This window comes from Moschus berezovskii, chromosome X (assembly GCF_049115385.1).
Source record: "Moschus berezovskii isolate FMDL1 chromosome X, NW_MosBer_1.0, whole genome shotgun sequence".
NCBI lineage: Eukaryota > Metazoa > Chordata > Mammalia > Artiodactyla > Moschidae > Moschus > Moschus berezovskii.
In genome coordinates this window covers 121,850,048-121,870,629 of record NC_142488.1, presented here as the reverse complement: position 1 = coordinate 121,870,629, position 20,582 = coordinate 121,850,048, and positions in this window count along the sequence as shown.

Genomic DNA, 20,582 nt, shown 5'->3' with positions numbered 1-20,582 from the left:
CTCAGGGTTTATGCACATTCACCCTGCCTACTGTTGTTTCTTAGATTGTCTGCCTCTCCAATGATCAGAACCATGTCTAAAATCGTAGAGCAGCTATTGACAGTTCTACTCATTTGAATAGATAATCAAGCTCCTTGAAGACTGGAATAACATCATCCTTATTACTGTTGATGCCCCCGATCACTGTCCTCTACACAGACGCAGGATAATTATTTGTTGATTGAATGAATCAATGCAAATCAAAGCAATGCAATGGAAGCAATGGAGGCTTGGTGGATAAAGAGAGTTTAAAACAAGTCATTTTTTTTTCTGGCCTCTCCTCCTCATTTTTCTCCTCATGGTCATAGACATCCCCAACTCCCCCCACAGCAGCTCTGACTGAGCCCCCTAATCTTGCTCCTTGCCATGCCCCCTCATCCACCTTCCCCACAGTAGCCAGATGTATCTTCCTAAAACCCACACCTGACACTATACTTTCACATTTGATCACTCTCCGTGCTTCTCCAGTGCCCCTGAAAAGGAGTCAGAGCTCCTCCTCCTGACTTGTGGCCACCTCTTGACCTCACCCCTCACCAGTCTCCTTCTCTTCCTCTGTGCTCCAGACACACCAAACGCCTCAAATAGGGTTGGAAACCCTCTAAAGGGAAGATCACCTGCTCACCATGTATCTCCCACAGCATCTAGATCCAGAGCAGCACAAGAAAAGTAGTTGCTCAAATAAGATGTCTTAAATTGAATAGTAATTGGACCCTCACCTTCCTTTCCTCTTTGTTTTCACTTATTGGCTTCTAGTACTTTGGCTTGAGGAAAAGGCAATCTTGATTGGCTGTCAGTGATGTGTGTGTGTGTGTGTGTGTCTACCTATTTCACCTGCCTGCCCTCCAGGTAGGAACTACACGGGAGCACAGATAGACTCCTTCCCCCCCAAAAAAAACTTCCTCCTGTAATACGAGTCAAAGAATGCCCAGTGGTTTGGGAAACACTTTTCCAGCTGGTTCTTCCTACTCCCTTCCTGACCACCCACAGAGTTCCCTCTTGTATAGGGTCTAATTGTCTCTAATCTAGCTTTAACTTCTTGTAATTACCCTCAATTAGAAAATAGAGCCTGCAGAACACACTCCTTGGGGTTAAGACATGGATCCAGAGTAGAAGTGTAATTACTTTTTGGCCTCTCAGGGCTTCTGCCTAGCCTTCTGTGCAGACATACAGAGTAGAAAGGCTACATCTGCTCCATCCATACATGTCTTTCTTTTATTCTTGAATCTGGGTTTCTGAGATAGTTGAGGAGTTTGTTTTGTGTGTTAGCTATATGGAAAAAAATTTTTTTTAAATTAACTTGTTTATTTTTTATTGGAGGCAAATTATTTTACAATATTATATTGGTTGGTTTTGCCATACATTGACATGAATTCGCCCTGGGTGTACATAAGTTCCCCCTCCTGAACCCCCCTCCCACCTCCCTCCATTTTTTTTTAATCTACTAGTCTAAGCTCAACTCAGCTTAGAAACCTTTTTAGAAACCTTTTAGAAACTATTTCCCATTACCCTTAGGAAAAAGTCCGAATGCCCCATGGAAGTGACCAACATAACCTGTCAACTTTGGGACTCTGTGGGAGAGGGTGAGGGTGGGATGATTTGGGAGAATGGCATGGAAACATGTATGTTGTCATATGTGAAACGAATCACTAGTTCAGGGTCGATGCATGTTATAGGATGCTCGGGGCTGGCGTGCGGGGGTGACCCAGAGGGAGGATAAAGGGAGGAGGGAGGTGGGAGGGGGGTTCAAGAAGGGGAACTTATGTAAACCTGGGGCGAATTCATGTCAATGTATGGCAAAACCAACCAATATAATATTGTAAAATAATTTGCCTCCAATAAAAAATAAATTAATTTAAAAAATAAGAATAAAGGGACTGTAGCCCATCTAGAGTTTGTTCATGGCCAAATAATATATAACACTTCTCTCAGTCTCATGTTTTGTTGCTTTTTTGCTCTCTGAACTCATTTCCTTCCTGGATGTTCCTCAAACCTGCTTGCCTCCTCATAACTTTCATGGACGCTATTCTTTCTTCCCTTCTTTACTTCACTTTTTACTTGGCTCATTCTTTGAGTTCCACCCAGTCTCTTTATCATATGCTCTTAGAGCATCCTAGTTTTTTCACTTTTTCATTATAAATTTCTCACAACTGCACTAGAATATTCTGCATGAGATTTTATATATATACATACACCCTCTACCTGTACTATAAACTGCACAAGGCAGGGTCTGTGTCTGTTTTGTTTGAATACTACATCCCTAGTGCCCAGAACAGAGCTTAACAAGGAATAATTGTTCAATAAATACTTGTTAATAAAAGAATGAAAAAGAGCCATCTAAAGTTATTTTATTTATTTGATAAAGCATTATGTTCCTCTCACTCAAGATGTAGATATTTAATCTTGTTGTGGACTAATCAGCTTCACTCTGTTCCCAAAATCACAGTGTACCTCCCTATTCTGTGCCAATCATCACATAACTCTGTGTAATTGCCCCGAGGGAACTGGAGGAGGGTGTATAGCTCAGGACAACTCATCCCTACTGGTGAGAAACATGTCAAGGTGCATGTCCTTCTCACAGTGATAGTACAGCTTCCCTGCCAAACACAAAAGGCAGCACTTTTTTTTTTTATTATGGTGCTTTGGTTGTTACACTGCTCCTGCAGTGTGAATAGTCTTTCTCTATTCAGTAAAACATTATGTTAATGATTGGACAGAGTAATTAATAGCAGATCAGATTACATTTTCATGTCTCTGTACAAGCCAAAGAGAAATTATCCTCATTAACCTGATCAGTACAAGCTGTCATACTAGATTAGAAGAGCTCCAGCTTCAATTTATACCTTAACCCTCGCTGTTTTGGCCAGATGGCTTGCTGGTACCTTCATGCTGGTACTTTCCTTGCTCAGGAAAGAGGGAGAAGAAATCTGGAATGAGAGAGTCAAGGTAAAGAAGAAGCAACACGGACTTCAGTCTTGCCTTAAAAGAAGTTTTCCAACAGTACTTGCCTCAAAATTAAGAACACATCCATGTTAGATTTTTTTATACAAGGTGGCTAGGCTAGGATGTGGGGGAGGCTGCATTGCTCTCAAGGCAATGGAACTAATTGTGAAAGGTTATAATTGTATTCCAGAGTATCATATCTGGAGCTAGAACTTCAGAGAGAGGACCTCGAAGACTGGCAAGAGTTAGACAAGAATCATCAGGAACCCAAGCGAATGAATTGGGGTCTGAGTGGGATTCACAGGTTAATTTTATTTTATTAATTTTTTTGTAATTTTACTACTAAATTCCAATATATTTGTATCTTATTCACAAAGGAAAAACATATTAGACTCTGAACATCGTTCAATGTAAAATAGACATATTATGTATTCATAATTCAAAGCTAGAAAGACAGGATATATTTCTTAGTTTAAATTCTAGGTCTTTAGAGATTATCAGGGATATAACAAGTCATGATAATTAAAACTAGGGTGCTGACATTTCCAAAACCGTAATATTTTATGACCCAATTCTCTCTTTTTTTTTTAAATTTAAAGTTTAAACGATGATGATTGACCACTTCAGGTTGACTGATTTTTCTACAGCAGTTTATCTGAAATATCAAAAATAACTGATATGTAAGTTGTTCAACAGAATAATTCTTACTGTAATTCAGTTACTAGTTATTGAAACATATATTACTTAACTCAAGAAGAGCTTTAAAAATCAAAACAGTGCAGTGGTTCCCTGATAGCTCAGAATCCACCTGCCAATGCAGGAGATATGGGTTCAATCCATGATCTTGGAAGACTCCACAGGTTAATTTTAGTACAAACCAAGAATAGAGGCAAACAATATTTAGGGCTTTCTGGCAGGGGGCTCCACTGTTTCTAAGCTTTAGTGTTTCTTCTGCTTCTCAAGTTCTATAGACTCTTCAAATTTATCGTCTATGCCCAACTTCATCTGTAGTGCAAGATCATTCCTGGCATAGACATGAATGAAGACAAAAGCAAAGTGTGGGGACTTGATGTCTGGTATCACTACTCTTCTAGCTGGTCAAGATTAGTGTTTAATAAAACTCATATCAAATGGTGTTTCACAGTACTACTAAAGTAACTGGAAGGATTATGTGACAAAGTCATCAAAATTTACATATCCGAATGAGAGTTGTCCTTTTTATTGAAGTCCACTGGGAAACTATATACTTAATTCCATTGACTCTAAAAACAAAATCAATGGAACTTATTTTTGAGTATTTTCTTTAGCTCCTTAGATACATTCTATTGAATTTCCTCAGCTGAGATTAACTTTCATCTTCTGAGGATGGATTTACATTCTGCAAATGGTCAAAAGTCCCTTTGAGTTTAGTCTGATAAGTAAAGTAACTTTGGAGATTGAGGATATCATTCAAAGAATGATTATTATTATTATTGTTATTATCTTTATTATTCTTAACATTATGAGTCATTAAATGTTGTCCAGGCTTACGGGTCAAATCAGAGATGACCACAATCTAAAGATCAGATAGGCCATCAGGGCTTACATTAACTCTAAGAAGGACTTAAGTATTATAAAACGAACTCATAGAGGTGACCAAAATGTTAGGGACACCTGGAAGTGGCAATAGTAGAAGTCAACGCAAGAAATAGGCAGAAGGAATTCAGGAGTTCTCAGAGCAGATAGAAGTATAGTTCTAAAAAGTAAGGGACAGAGTCCTGCTACAAAGGAGCTCCCTCAGTGGCTCAGAAGTAAAGAATTAATCTGCAATGCTGGAGACACAGGAGACCTGGGATCGATCCCTGGGTAAGGAAGATTATCTAGAGAAGGGATTGGCTACCCACTCCAGTATTCTTGCCTGGAGAATTCCATGGACAGAGGAGCCTAGCGGGCTACAGTCCGTGGGATCACATAGAGTCGGACACGACTGAGTGACTAACACACACACACACACACACACAAGGATTAGAAAGGCACGAAGAGAAGCAAATCAGAATGCCACTCTCAGGGGAAATGGATTGTTAATTGGGGAACCAAATAAGAGATTTGGATTCTAGAAGAAGTTATAGGAAATTAAGCAGGAGTCCAATAAATTTATGGGATGCAAATGTCAGAGTAAGACTGAATCTCTACTATTTCTCATGTGCAAGACTATAATTATTCCAAGAGCCAAGGACAGAGTTGAACCCACAGGGATTTTTTTAATGCCCTTCAGTTCAGTTCAGTCACTCAGTTGTGTCCGACTCTTTGCGACCCCATGAATCACAGCACACCAGGCCTCCCTGTCCATCAACAACTCCCGGAGTTCACTCAAACTCACCTCCATCAAGGCGGTGATGCCATCCAGCCATCTCATTCTCTGTCATCCCCTTCTCCTCCTGCCCCCAATCCCTCCCAGCAGCAGAGTCTTTTCCAGTGAGTAAACTCTTCACATGAGGTGGCCAAAGTATTGGAGTTTCAGCTTTAGCATCAGTCTTTCCAATGAACACCCAGGACTGATCTCCTTTAGGATGGACTGGTTGGATCTCCTTGCAGTCCAAGGGACTCTCAAGAGTCCTTTCCAACACCACAGTTCAAAAGCATCAATTCTTCGGCAATCAGCCTTCTTCACAGTCCAACTCTCACATCCTTACATGACCACTAGAAAAACCATAGCCTTGACTAGATGGACCTTTGTTGGCAAAGTAGTGTCTCTGCTTTTTAATATGCTGTCTAGTTTGCTCATAACTTTTCTTCCAAGGAGAAGAAATGTCTTTTAATTTCATGGCTGCAATCACCATCTGCAGTGATTTTAGAACCCAAAAAAATAAATTCTGACACTGTTTCCACTGTTTCCCCATCTATTTCCCATGAAGTGATGGGACCAGATGCCATGATCTTAGTTTTCTGAACGTTGAGCTTGAAGCCAGCTTTTTCACTCTCCTCTTTCACTTTCATCAAGAGGCTTTTGAGTTCCTCTTCACTTTCTGCCATAAGGGTGGTGTCATCTGCATATCTGAGGTTATTGATATTTCTCCTGGCAATCTTGATTCCAGCTTGTGCTTCTTCCAGCCCAGCATTTCTCATGGTGTACTCTGCATCTAAGTTAAATAAGCAGGGTGACAATATACAGCCTTGATATACTCCTTTTCCTATTTGGAACCAGTCTGTTGTTCCATGTCCAGTTCTAACTGTCGCTTCCTGACCTGCATATAGGTTTCTCAAGAGGCAGGTCAGGTGGTCTGGTATTCCCATCTCTTTCAGAATTTTCCACAGTTTATTGTGATCCACACAGTCAAAGGCTTTGGCATAGTCAATAAAGCAGAAATAGATGTTTTTCTGGAACTCTCTTGCTTTTTCCATGATCCAGCGGCTGCCCTTGCTGCTGCTGCTAAGTCACTTCAGTCGTGTCCGACTCTGTGTGATCCCATTTACGGAAGCCCACCAGGCTCCCCTTTCCCTGGGATTCTCCAGGCAAGAACACTGGAGTGGGTTGCCATTTCCTTCTCCAATGTGTGAAAGTGGAAAGTGAAAGTGAAGTCGCTCAGTCGTGTCCGACCCTTAGCGACCCCACAGACTGCAGCCTACCAGGCTCCTCCATCCATGGGATTTTCTAGGCAAGAGTACTAGAGTGGCTTGCCATTGCGGCTGCCCTTAGGCACAACTAAAATTGAAAAATTGCCAACCTTAGCACTGTTGTGGTGAGGAAGCCAGGCACATAATTCTAATTGTACTATAAAATGACTACCCTATTAGCCTGACTGCCTATCTTTGAGAATTGAATTCTACATAGATAGCATAATCATTGTTAACAGAATAGTATCACTGTTGGAAGAATAGTTATCCTCATGTGTAGTTGGGTCCTGCACCCATTTTGGGATTTCTGGCACACTGAATTTGCCTCTGAGGTTTCTAGCACTTTCACTTCTTCGATATACTTGAAAAGCCATCTGCCAACCTGGTTACTATTCTGTTTGAGAATACTTTGTTTTTTATCCAACTTCCCTTGAAAGTTCAGTACAAATGTCAAGTCCTTCCTGTTTTCATTCATCACTCAAAATGCACTAATATCTTTTCAGAAACTTGCTTGTGTTTAGGGTTTCTTCCAGAACGAGTTAGCTTCTTCATCCAAATTGGATTCCCAGCCAACATTCTTCCTATGGTAAGGCATTAAGACATTTAACAAAGCAAATCTTTGACCTTTTCATTATTTCCATCGGGGTCCTATCAATGATTGGAAGATCAATTCAAACATCATCATGGACATCTTTCCTGAACCAGTTCTTGCTCTTCTTAAGAGCAATTCTTGCTATTCACCCCCTCATAAGTATCTCTTAACAAATTCATTTCACACAGTATTGATATTGATCCTTTGCTCTAAACAATAGCCACTTATTTTTTCAGTGACATGAAAATAGCATGAATTTCACCACCAGTGCTAGCTAGTGCATGACTGATTGGCTGATGTTGACAATTTTGTTCCTGAAAGTTAAAGCATGTTTCCAGTTTGGCCTTGGTCACAGTTTCAAACAATGAGCAATAACTTCCATTTGGATTGCATAGAGGTAGACTCAAGGATGATTATTTTAGAAATTAGGACACTTACGTTGTCCTTTCTCTTTCATGCGTTTTGTAATCATCGTCCCAGGCCAGGACTAGCTGAAGGTCATTGCTCCATGGGCTTGAATATAGGTAAGGAGGGCTTTGAAGAACCCCTGAGTCTCAGCTTAGTTACTGACATGTACCTTTTTTTTTTTTTTTTTTTTTGAACAGAGGAAAATTTATGCATCGAACCTGGACTGGTCACTTATGATAATATACATGCTACAATTCCATTCTCTCCAATCATTCCACCTTCACCCTCTCCCACAGAGTCCCAAAGACTGTTCTAAATGCCTATGTCTCTTTTGCAGTCTCTTATACAGGGTTCAGGTTACCATTTTTCTAAATTCCATATATATGCGTTAATATACGGTATTGATGTTCTTCTTTCTGGCTTACTTCACTCTGTATAATTGGCTCCAATTTCATCCACCTCATTAAAACTGATTCAAATGCATTCTTTTTGATGGCTGAGAAATACTCCATTGTGTATATGTACCAAAGCTTTCTTATCCATTCATCTGCAGATGGACATCTAGGTTGCTTCCATGTCCTGGCTATTATAAACAGTGCTGCAATGAACATTGGAGTACATGTGTCTCTTTCAATTCTGGTTTCCTCGGTGTGTATGCCCAGGAGTGCGATCGCTGGATCATATGGCAGTTCTATTTCCAGTTTTCTGAGGAATCTCCACACTGTTCTCCATAGTGGCTGTACGAGTTTGCATTCCCACCAACAGTGTAAGAGGGTTCCCTTCTCTCCACACCCTCTCCAGCACTTATTGCATGTAGACTTTTGGATAGCAGCCATTCTGACTGGTGTGAAATGGTATCTCATTGTGGTTTTGATTTGCATTTCTCTGATGATGAGGGATGTTGACATGTTGACATGTACCTGTTATAGCACCCAAGAGTATTTGTCTTATCCTATCTCTTGAGGAACTACTGTACATGGTAATGGTTAAGATAGCAGGCTGTGGAGTTAGAACTGGGTTTGAAAACTAATTTCACCATTCACTACCTTGGTTAGGTGAATCATTTTAACTGAATTGGTTTCCTCATTTATACAATGAAATGATATCTACCTGCAAAGTTCACAAGGCTTAAATGAAAGAATATATATAAAACACTTAGCATGATGCCTAACACATATTGAGCTGTCTACTATTAATTGGTGGGAAGACCAGTCTGACTTAATGAAAAGTCAGAATTTCTTTCAAAGCTATAAGGGAATACTGCTAATACTGACTCTTCTTTTTCAGGAACTCGCTTCACAGAGAAATGTCAGAAACATATTCCATTCCAATTGTCCTCCAAGGGGAGGCTGAGACTCTCTCAGGCTTGTGGGGTATATTCCTGCTTCCTTGGGACATGACCCCACACTCGTTATTCCTGAGCTAAAGACACTGATGACCTTTAACTTTCCCACTAAAATGGCCTTGGCTCTCTCTTTTCTTAACTGTCACTACCACTAAGGACTGAGGGCTTCCATTAGTTCTCTATATCTCTGTATACCAGGCTGACTTTATTCAAATGAACTTCTTTCTCAGTGAATTGATTAACTGAGGTCTCATTGTTTGTTATTGTTACTTCCAAATAAATACAGTGAATTGTTTTACCAAGTAGATGGCTTAATGGGATCCATACTAATAAATATATGTAGTCAAGTTTCCAACTCTGAATATTCATTGAAAGGACTGTTGATGAAGCTGATGAATACTTTGGCCACCTGATGTGAAGAACCAACTCACTGAAAAATACCCTGATCTGGGAAAGACTGAAGGCAATAGGAGAAGGGGGTGGCAGAAGATGAGATAGTTAGATAGCATCACTGACTCAATGGACATGAATTTGAGCAAACTCCAGAAGACAGGGGAGAACAGAGAAGTCTGGCATGCTACAGTCCATGGAATCACAAAGAGTCAGACACGACTTAGTGACTGAACAACAGCAACAAACACTTGCTTCCTATATAAATGAAACACATTACCCATGTGATTCTAAGACATTAATTTACCACCAATTATCTCCTTTCTTTTTGTAGCTGGTGAAATAGTAAACTGCTAACCTTGTTTATAAATAAGACAGTTTCATATTATAAAGTAGGGGAATCCAAATTAATGAGGTTTAGTTTGTCTATATTAACCCTAACTATAATGATATATCACTTATCTGAAAGTTCCCTTCCTAGAAACCATAATTGTCTAATACTTTCAAAGCTAAACTCTAAAAATTAACCTTTAAAAACCTTAGAGCAGCAAAATCTTGTATGGGTTATATGAAATCCAAACATCAAAACTCGTGCAGAGTACTTACAGAAAAACTCCTAAGGCTCTCAGTCTTACTTTATACACAACTGTAACTCAGCATGGTTTGTGAGCCTAGGATAGAATAGAAGACATCAAAGGGCTACTGGATGCATAAACAATATAATCAGCAAGCAAAAACTTTAGAAAGAAGTCAGGATACATCTTCAAAAATAAGATAGCCTGTGGTCATTTATTGGATGATTAAACAGTCTGATAGACTAAGGACACACCTTATATTCCAGCCCAACTCAATGATTAGTGTCCATAGAAATGACAGTCAGCTTGAACAGGTCAAATTGTGTCAGGTCCAGCTGGCATGAAAAGATAGGGATAGACAAATTAGATAAGGAGTTTAAGAGATACAAACTTTCAACTTCAATACGTCAGGGGCATGTAATGTACATATAGGGTATATAGTCAGTAATGTAACAGTTTTGCATGATGATGGATGGTAACTGGTTTCATTGAGATGGTCATTTCATAATCCATAAAAATATCAAATTGCTGTGTTGTACAGTTGCAACTAATCTAATATTATATGTTAATTATAAATAAGTTTTAAGACCATAGAGACATCCATTTGAAACAATTACAATGAAAAGGACTTGGCCACTGCAAGCACACTTCTATTATCTGAGACATGTACTTGCAAACATTTCCTTGCCAGCCAATGCCAAACAGATCAGGTGTTAAGGTATCTGCCAACCAAGCATGTCACACTAGGCTCTGCCAGCCTGGCTTCAGTGAGCAGATAAGGGTTTGTAATGAGCACATTATTTACATATAAATAAAGCAAATGATGGTGAAATACTCATGAAACTTTTTCCCCCTCCCTGAAGTAGCACACATGGGAATATTAGCAGTGTAGGTGGTATCCCAGTTATTAACACTTCAAGTTAATGAGTTAGCTGTTTTTCTGCATCTGTGTGTGGTGGGGGAGAGGTTATTCTCTAGGGATAAATCCTAAACCTCAAGAGAGTTTATTAGACAAAAAGGATACTTGGGGCTGGTCATTTTGCCATATCACTTTTCAGAAGAAATGTGTTCCAGCAAAAAAGGAAGATATTAGGAAGGAAAAGTTATTTTTCCAGGTTTCTAATGAAGTCAGGGAACTTCCTCTCACCTTGTTACCAATAGTACACATACCCTCTTGGGGGGGTTGTGGAGAAGTGCAAAATAATAGCCTCCCAAGGAGCTGTTATGGACTTGCTTTTAGTAACTCCCCCGAGCACATCTCCCAGTAAAGTTCTTTGTAGTTAAAATGCCTCCTTTAACTAAGTCATGTGCGACCAATTAAAACCACCAAATTCTGCAGTGAATGCTGCACTAACTCCTTAATCCTAAAAATTAGTCTGCAAAGGAAGGAAAGAAAATGACGAAAGAAAGGGAGCCACTTACAAACTCAGCTTCAGGGAGTGAACAGGTTGCTTGTAAGTAAATGCACTGTGTGTGTATCTACACAGAATGATTTTTGTGCATTTTGTAGGGAGACATTTATATGAAAGATGGTGTGTGTGTATATATTCATACCCATATATATCTGCACATATATGGATAATCTGTTTATGTAAATAGAATGTTTACATTGGGGCCATTTAGTGAAGGGATAAAGAGTTTAATATATTTTGACATGGCTCCTAACAACAGCCTATGTTTAAGCCCAGCCCCCAATAATGAGTGCCCTTAGAAATGGCTTGAAATCATTCAGAAAAAGTTGTATCGGGCTCATTTTGGTATAAGAAAACCAAAAGCTATCTGTTTGAAGCAAATTATAAAGGACATTTTCATTTTAAGTGATGCTTCTATTATTTCGGACATGCATGTATAAAGAGCTTCTTTCCCAGCCAAGTTGCAGACAGATTAAATGTTATAGTATCTGCCCCAAAGCAGGTCACACTTGATTCTGTCACTGTGGGTATGGGTCTCTGTGTCAACATTTTGTCTGTGGTGTGTGCATGGATGCATATGTGTGTTTGTGTGTCATTGTTCCAGTTAGGGGGTGTTTATGCATGTAGAAATGGGCAGATGTGAGGAGATGTACATTTTTTAATGAATTCAATCTGACTTGAACACTTGGTTTCTGCTAGCATCTTACTTTGATTATCATTGTTCCTGGTTTCCCATTCTGGTTCTCTATTTTGCCTTTTTCAATGGAGGCCCCACGGATCAAATTTGGCTCAGTTAGAGATTGCCCAGATTACCTGACCCTGCCCACCTGTTGAGCCTAGCAATCTCATTACCCACCCTGTAGCCTCAACTGCATCCTCTTGCCAAAGCTGTCACCTGTTCTTTGGTCCATTCTGGCCAGAGCTACTTCCTTGAAACTGACCTAATGACCCTGCTTAGGCTAAGTTAAGCACTTGTCCTGGCAGAACTAAGGGCAGAAGTAAGGTGACAAGGTTGGTCTGCAGGTTTAAGTATGGTGTGAACCAGGCTCCCCTGAGGACAGTAGGAACCTGGATGCATGAGAGGCTGCCTGATGTGGGGAGTACTGATTTGGGGTGGGGGAAAGCACACCAGAAGCTCCCAGGGTCCTTGATACAAAGAGAAAACCAAGTGAAGTGAAATGAGAGCCAACTGTGGAAGGTTGTTGGAAGGTAATCAGTGGCAGGAAGGAAGAAGAAGAGAGAAGAGTGACAGCAAATATGGAGGTCTTGGAATATCATTCCAAAGAGAGCTAAGAAGTCCCAATGCTGTCCATAGGAACACACGCGACAGCTATTCATTGAGAGACTTCTATGTGTTAAGGGTTTCCCAGGTGACTCAGCGGTAAAGAATCCACCTGCAATGCAGAAGACTCAGGTTCAATCCCAGGTTGGAAGATTCCCTGGAGAAGAAAATGGCAACACACTCCAGTATTCTTGCCTGGGAAATCTCATGGACAGAGGAGCCTGGTGGGCTAAAGTCCATAGGGTCACAAAGAGTTGGACATGACTGAGCCACTATACAACAACAACTACATGTCAAGCACTTGCCAGCCACTGGGTGTATTTCAGTAAACAGAACATAGTCCCTTTTTTCAAGGAGTAAGCTTCATATTTGAGGTCAAGAAGCAAGTTGTTTTTTCATATTTCTCTGTGAGAAGTTCCACAATAGATGTGAGAAAACTTTTCCTGGAAAAATGGAGTTAGGCAGGTGAATAGTGGGGAGGAGAATGAATATTTAGAGGCCACCCTTTGGCTTCAGGATAAAGTCCAAATTCCTTGGCTTGCAATAGAAGGCCCTTCATGAACTGGCTCCAGCTTCTCAGTTCTCAGTTGTCACCACCGTTGCCCACACACGCTAGATCAAGCCATGTCGGATTACTTGCAGTAGCTTGGACATGCACACTCTCTTTCACATCCAAACCACTGCAGATGATCACTTTGTATGAAATGGCTCCCCAGGCCCCACCCATGCAACCTGCTTATCTGATTCAGCTCACATAACACCTCCACTGGGAAGTCTTCCCTTAACTGGACCAACCCCTTGCCTCAGATTGGTTTGGGTACCTGTATTAGTTTGCTAGAGTTGTCATAACAAGTACCATAAATTGAGTGTACTAAACAACAGAAATTTTTTTCTCATAGTTCTAGAGGCCAGAGGTCCCAGATCAAGGCAGCATTGATTCCTTCTGAGGGCAGGAGATGTCTGACCCATGTCTCTTTCTTAGTTTCTGGTGGTTTGCTGGCAATCTTTGGTGCTTCTTAGCTTCTAGACATATCACTCCAGTCTCTGCCTTCATCTTTATGTGGTGTCTTACTGTGTGTGTGTCTTTCTGTCTGAATTTCCTCTTTTTATAAGAGTACCAGTCATATTCCAGAAGACTTAATTTTAACTTGATTGCCTCTGTAAAGACCGTATCTCCAAATAAGGTCACATTCTAAGACAGTGCGAATTAGGATTTCAATATATCTTTCTTTGGGGAACAAAAGTCATCCCATAACAATGACTCTCTCTCTCCCCAGCACTGACATTGGAAACTATACTTGTAGCATTAATCCACCTAATTATAACTTTCTGTTTACTTAGGGATTAGATCTGATAGATAGAGTGCCTGAACAACTATGGATGGAGGTTCGTGACATTGTACAGGAGGCAGTAATCAAGACCATTCCCAAGAAATGTAAAAAAGCAAAATGGTTGTCTGAGGAGGTCTTACAAATGGCTGAGAAAATAAGAGAAGCAAAGGAGAAAAGGAAAGATATATCCATCTGAATGCAGAGTTCCAAAGAAAAGCAAGGAGAGATAAGACTTCCTAAGTGATCAATACAAAGAAACAGAGGAAAGCAATAGAATGGGAAAAACTAGAGATCTCTTCAAGAAAATTAGAAATGCCAAGGGAACATTTTATGAAACGATGGGCACAATAAAGGACAGAAACGGTATGGACCTAACAGAAGCAGAAGATATTAAGAAGAAGTAGCAAGAATACACAGAAGAACTGTACAAAAAAGATCTTCATGACCCAGATAATCACGATGGTGTGATCACTTACCTAGAGCCAGACATCCTGGAATGTGAAGTCAAGTGGGCCTTAGGAAGCACCACCACGAACAAAGCTAGTGGAAGTGATGGAATTCCAGTTGAGCTATTTCAAATCCTGAAAGATGATGTTGTGAAAGTGCTGCACTCAATATGCTAGCAAATTTGGAAATCTCAGCAGTAGCCACAGGACTGGAAAAAGTTTTCATTCCAATCCCAAAGAAAGGTGATGACAAAGAATGTTCAACCTACTGCACAATTGTACTCATCTCGCACGCTAGCAAAGTAATGCTCAAAATACTCCAAGTGAGGCTTCAAAAGTACATGAACTGGGAATTTCCAGATGTTCAACTGGGTTTAGAAAAGGCAGAGGAACCAGAGATCAATACTAACGCATATATATGGAATTTAGAAAGATGGTAACGATAAACCTGTATACGACAGCAAAAGAGACACAGATATATAGAACAGTCTTTTAGACTCTATGGGAGAGGGCGAGGGTGGGACGATTTGGGAGAATGGCATTAAAACATGTATATTATCATATGTCAAACTGATCACCAGTCCAGGTTCAATGCATGATACAGGATGCTCGTGGCTGGTGCACTGGGATGACCCAGAGGGATGATATGGGGAGGAAGGTGGGAGGGGGGTTCAAGATGGGGAACACATGTGCACCCGGGGCGGATTCATGTCAGTGTATGGCAAAACCAATATAATATTGTAAAGTAATTAGCCTCCAATTAAAATTTAAAAAAATAATAATAATAAAATTTTTTAAATAAATAAAAATAAAAAAGATAAGGAAAAAAAATTGCCAACATTCGTTGGATCATAGAAAAAGCAAGAGAGTTCCAGAAAAACATCTACTTCTGCTTTATTGACTATGCCAAAGCCAGCCTTTGACTGTGTGAATCACAAAAATCTGTGGAAAATTCTTAAACAGGTGGGAATACCAGACCACCTTACCTGCCTCCTGAGAAATCTGTATGCAGGTCAAGGAGCAACAGTTAGAACCAGACATGGAACAACAGACTGGTTCCAAATTGGAAAAGGAACATGTCAAGGCTGTACGTTGTCACCCTGCTTATTTAACTTATATGCAGAGTACATCATGTGAAATGCCAGGCTGTATGAAGCTAGAATCAGGATTGCTGGGAGAAATATCAATAACCTCAGATATGCAGATGACACCACCCTTATGGCAGAAAACGAAGAGGAACTAAAGAGCCTCTAGATGAAAGTGAAAGAGGAGAGTGAAAAAGATGGCTTAAAGCTCAACATTCAAAAAACTAAGACCATGGCATCCGGTCCCATTATTTCATGGGAAATAGATGGGGAAACAATGGAAACAGTGTCAGACTTTATTTTGGGGGGCTCCAAAATCACTGCAGATGGTGACTGAAGCCATGAAATTAAAAGACATTTCTTCTCCTTGGAAGAAAAGCTATGAGCAAACTAGACAGCACATTAAAAAGCAGAGACATTACTTTGCCAACAAAGGTCCATCTAGTCAAAGCTACAGTTTTTTCCAGTAGTCATGTATGGCTGTGAGTGTTGGACCATAAAGAAAGTTAAGTGCCAAAGAATTTGATGCTTTTGAACTGTAGGGTTGGATAAGACTGTTGAAAGTTCCTTGGACAGCAGGGATATGAAACCAGACCATCCTAAAAGAAATCAGTCCTGAATATTCACTGGAAGGACTGATGCTGAAGCTGAAGCTCCAGTACTTTGGCTGATGCAAAGAAATGACTCATTGGAAAAGATGCTGGGAAAGATTGAGGGAAGGAGGAGAAGGGGACGGCAGAGGATAAGATGGTTGGACGGCATCACGAACTCAATGTATATGAGTTTGAGCAAGCTCCATGAGTTGATAGTGGACAGGGAAGCCTAGTGTGCTGCAGTCCATGGGGTCACAGAGAGTCAGACATGACTGAGCGACTGAACTGAACTGAAACTGTGAGCTATGTGATGGCAGGTAATGTGCTTTATGCATTGTTGTAATAGTACCTGAAACAAAACCAAGCACATAGTAAGTATTCAGTACATACTTGTCACAGTATAAGTGTCATTCCTTTGATCAGAGGTCAATCCCTTCTCATATACACTGGACCTTGGACCTTCTAGTCTTTGCAAGGACCATGAAATACTATAACCCTCTTATCTCCTACATCTTCAACTTCTCTCTTTCTAATAAGTTCTTGTTCTAGTAATATTAAAATATTTTCTATTGCTTCACATTATAAAAACAAACATCTTCCTCTAAGCAACTTGTTCTCACCAAATCAATTTCCCTTTAGAACCATGTATCTCCAAAACATTATCTACACACAGTGTCTTCTTTCCTTCACCTTTTATTCATTTTTGTATCTCACTCCGGTATGACTTTTGCACTCATCACTCTATGAAACGTTCTTTTAGTGAGGTCATCAATGTCCTCCATGTTACCAGATGCAATGGACTCTTCTCTGTCCTCAGATTACCCCTCCTCTCAGCAGCCTTCGGTATAGTTTACCAGGCTTTATTCTTTATAACACTCCTTTCTCTCTACTTGCATGAGCCTACACACTTATGGTTTTCCTGCTACCTCTCTATATCATCCTCATCCTTATTCTTCCTCTGAAGTGAAAGTAAACATGTTAGTCACTCAGTGTGCCTGACTCTCGGTGGCCTCGTGAACTGTAGCCCACCAAGTTCCTCTGTCCATGGGATTCTCCAGGCAAGAATACTGGAGTGGGTTGCCATTCTTTTCTTCAGGGGATCTTCCCAATCCAGGGATCAAACCCGAATCTCCCACACTGCAGTCAGAGTCTCTATCATTCACAAGGCCCCATTCTTGGCTCTTTTCTCTTCTTTCTCTAAACTGTTTCTCTACATGATTTCCCCCATTTCCATGATTTTAACTGCCATCTACATGCTGACGGCTTCTAAATTCATATTTCTTGCTCAGATTTCTCTTCTGAATTCCAGAATAGTATATTTACTACTTACTTTAACATCCACTGCTCTATCAGTATATTCTCACACATTCCTCTTCAAACCTAGTCCTGTTCCAGGGTTCTTTCATCCCAGTGAGTGGCACAAGCACATATTTAATTCACAAACCAGTAACCTAAAAGTTATTTTTGATTCCTCATCAAACTCTACAAACTCTACCTTTGAATATATTGAGTTCAATTCATTTTCCCCCATCTCTGCCACTACTCTTCTAGTCCTTACCACCATTGTCTCTCACGTTGTGACGGTGTCCTAATTGGTTTTCCAGTGTCTATTAGCCCTCCAGTTCCATTAAAAGTCATTTTCCACATAGCAGCCAGAGTGATCTTAAAACATAAGACGAATCCTGTCACTCTACTAAAAATGATTCAGAGAGTTCTAATCTCAGTTACAACGAGATGAAATGAGGTCTTGTATTATCTGGTTACTGCTGAGTTTTCCAGGCCCAACTGTGATGTTCTCCCCTTTGATCACTACGTTGTAACCACACTAGCCTTTTTTCTGTTCCCCAAACACCCTAAAGTCTTTACTACTGCATGACCCTGCTGCTAGCTAGTCCCTCTGTTGAAATCCTCCCCTGCTTTATCAGAGAAATCGTCATATCTCCCACACAATTCAAATTATGTATGCTTGTTATATGCCTTCCTAGCAGCCTGTGTTTTTCCCTTATAGCATTTATCACAGTATTAAATTATGGAGAATAGTCAGTATAAGGGTAGTACTTGAAGTCAATGAAATAATAATAATCTAGTAAGTGAGGAAGACATATAGCCATTCAACTATTCTTTCAACAAGTAGTCATTGTCTATCTCCTGTAGGTCCACAACGAATCTCCTGGGGATACAGGAGAGTATCACTTTACCTAATGTGTTGGATGGGACAAGCAATCAGGTAGGATTACCTGGTAAGGATTATGATGAATCCAAGTATTAAAATCAATGGGACATCAACCAGGTGAAAAACAAATATGGGCAGGAATTTTCAGACAAAAGGCAAGAGTAAGGATGCTCCTGTGTGATATGGGCAAATTGTGAAATGGAACTTGGTGGGAGATGAGATTGGGGAAGGAAGCAGGAACAGGGTCTAGAAGACTTGAATCTCATGCCGAGGAGCTTGGATTTGATCATGTGAAGACAAGTATCAAATGTCTACTGTGTGAAGTGCACTATGCTGGATACTTCAGAGTGCAGCTAGAAATGACCTTCTATCTCTGTCCTTAAAGTGTTCATAATCTCACTGGAAAGATAAGGCATGTACACAGAACTGTGAAGAGCAGTGCATGCTTACTTGTCAAATAAAGGGGAATAGAGTACTTCTGACGGGGAGAAATTACATGAGCAAAATAGCAGGGAGAGTTCTAAAAGAAGGGAGTGATTGATTGAGTTGGGCATTTGTGTTTGTTCATATGTTATACTGAAAGCTTTGTTAGGTCTTTATGTTGTTTCAAATTAATTATAAAATTATTCTTTAAGGTAAATAAAAATATTGTGACTTTATGTGCAGAGATTCTCTTTATAGACAGTGCTTTCAAAACTACAGTCTATAAACAATGTAAAAGTATCAGTTCTGAGTAATTTGAATACCAAGGCCATCAGACTATGATATCTTTGAGGTCAGAAACTGTATCTATATTGTTCACTATTCTATTCCTAGCACCTAGCACAATGCCTGGATAATATTAGTCTCAATGCATATTTTCGATTGTTTCCTTTAGCAGAGTCTTTTTGCTTCCCTTCTCTCTTCAAATGTGGCTTGAATATGTCAGTTGATGTTTGGTAGCTGGTAGCTGATAGCTGATACAAAAATAAGGAACAAAAGCACAAGTGAGGCTATAAAGGGTGACTTAGGTACACAGCAGAAGGCAGATCTGGGAGGGGTGCTTAAAGAAAGAAAGCAAAACACAGTGAGTAGCTGTGAATGCCAAAAAAAATTCAACTTAGAAAAGAGTGCCTTGAGGCAATCTACGTGTCTAACAAATTGCTGTAAGTGCTTAATGCACATTCCTCCAAAACTATTCTTCTAGTGTGTTTCTGTATATTTTATTAGGTTCTGCTTTCATCTTTCTTAGTCCTAGGCCAAATACGGGTGCAGTATTACTATTAGCCATTTACCACAGTCAGCCTCACCACCAGAACTCTAGCCTGCGTGCTAAGAAAATAAATATGGTCTCTTCATTTAGAAAACTCTCAGTTCCTCCTGGGGTAGCAGTTACCACTCCTCCTCCAACCCCAAGGTCTCCCAGTCTAATTTATAACACACACACACACATGCATACATACAGAGAGAAGAAATTGAACACAACTAAAGCACACCTGCCGAAGAAAGCACTCGCACCCCACTCCAGTACTCTTGCCTGGAAAATCCCATGGACGGAGGAGCCTGGTAGGCTGTAGTCCATGGGGTCTCAAAGAGTTGGACACGACTGAGCGACTTCACTTTCACTTTTCACTTTCATGCACTGGAGAAGGAAATGGCACCCCACTCCAGTGTTCTTGCCTGGAGAATCCCAGCGATGCAGGACTTGGTAGGCTGCCATCTATGGGGTCACACAGAGTCGGACACAACTGAAACGACTTAGCAGCAGCAGCAAAGCACACCTGCCAATCCTTACCTCCAGGATTGAGCTTTTGAAGGGATTGTATGCAGCATTATTTATGGTCTATCCCAGAATGGCTCCCCTCCCACCAACGAGGAAGTACTCCTCCCATTTCACAGTATCAGTTCACTCAAGGAAAACTAGATCACCTCAAGGTTGTTCAGTCACTAAGTTGTGTCTGACTCTGCAACCCTATGGACTGTAACATGTCAGGTTCCTCTGTCCTTCAGTATCTCCCAGAGTTTGCTCAAGTTCATGTCTCTTGAGTCAGTGATGCTATCTAACCATCTCATCCCCTGCCACCCCCTTCTCCTTTTGCCCTCAATCTTTCCCAGCATCAGGGGCTTTTCCAATGAGTCAGCTCTTCACATCAGCTACGACAACAGTCCTTCTGTTGAATATTCAGAGTTGATTTCCTTTAGGATTGACTGGTTTGACTTCTCTTCAGGGCAACCAAGACAAATTATACTAACTTTTCCCCAAAATCAGCTAAAAAGATTATTCAGAGATTAATCAATATTTCAGGTTTTAAAGATTATCATCTATCCTATGTTTTCCTAATCAGACCTTCAGACTGCCATAATTTTTGTTGATTGAATGGAGCTCATCATTGTAGGA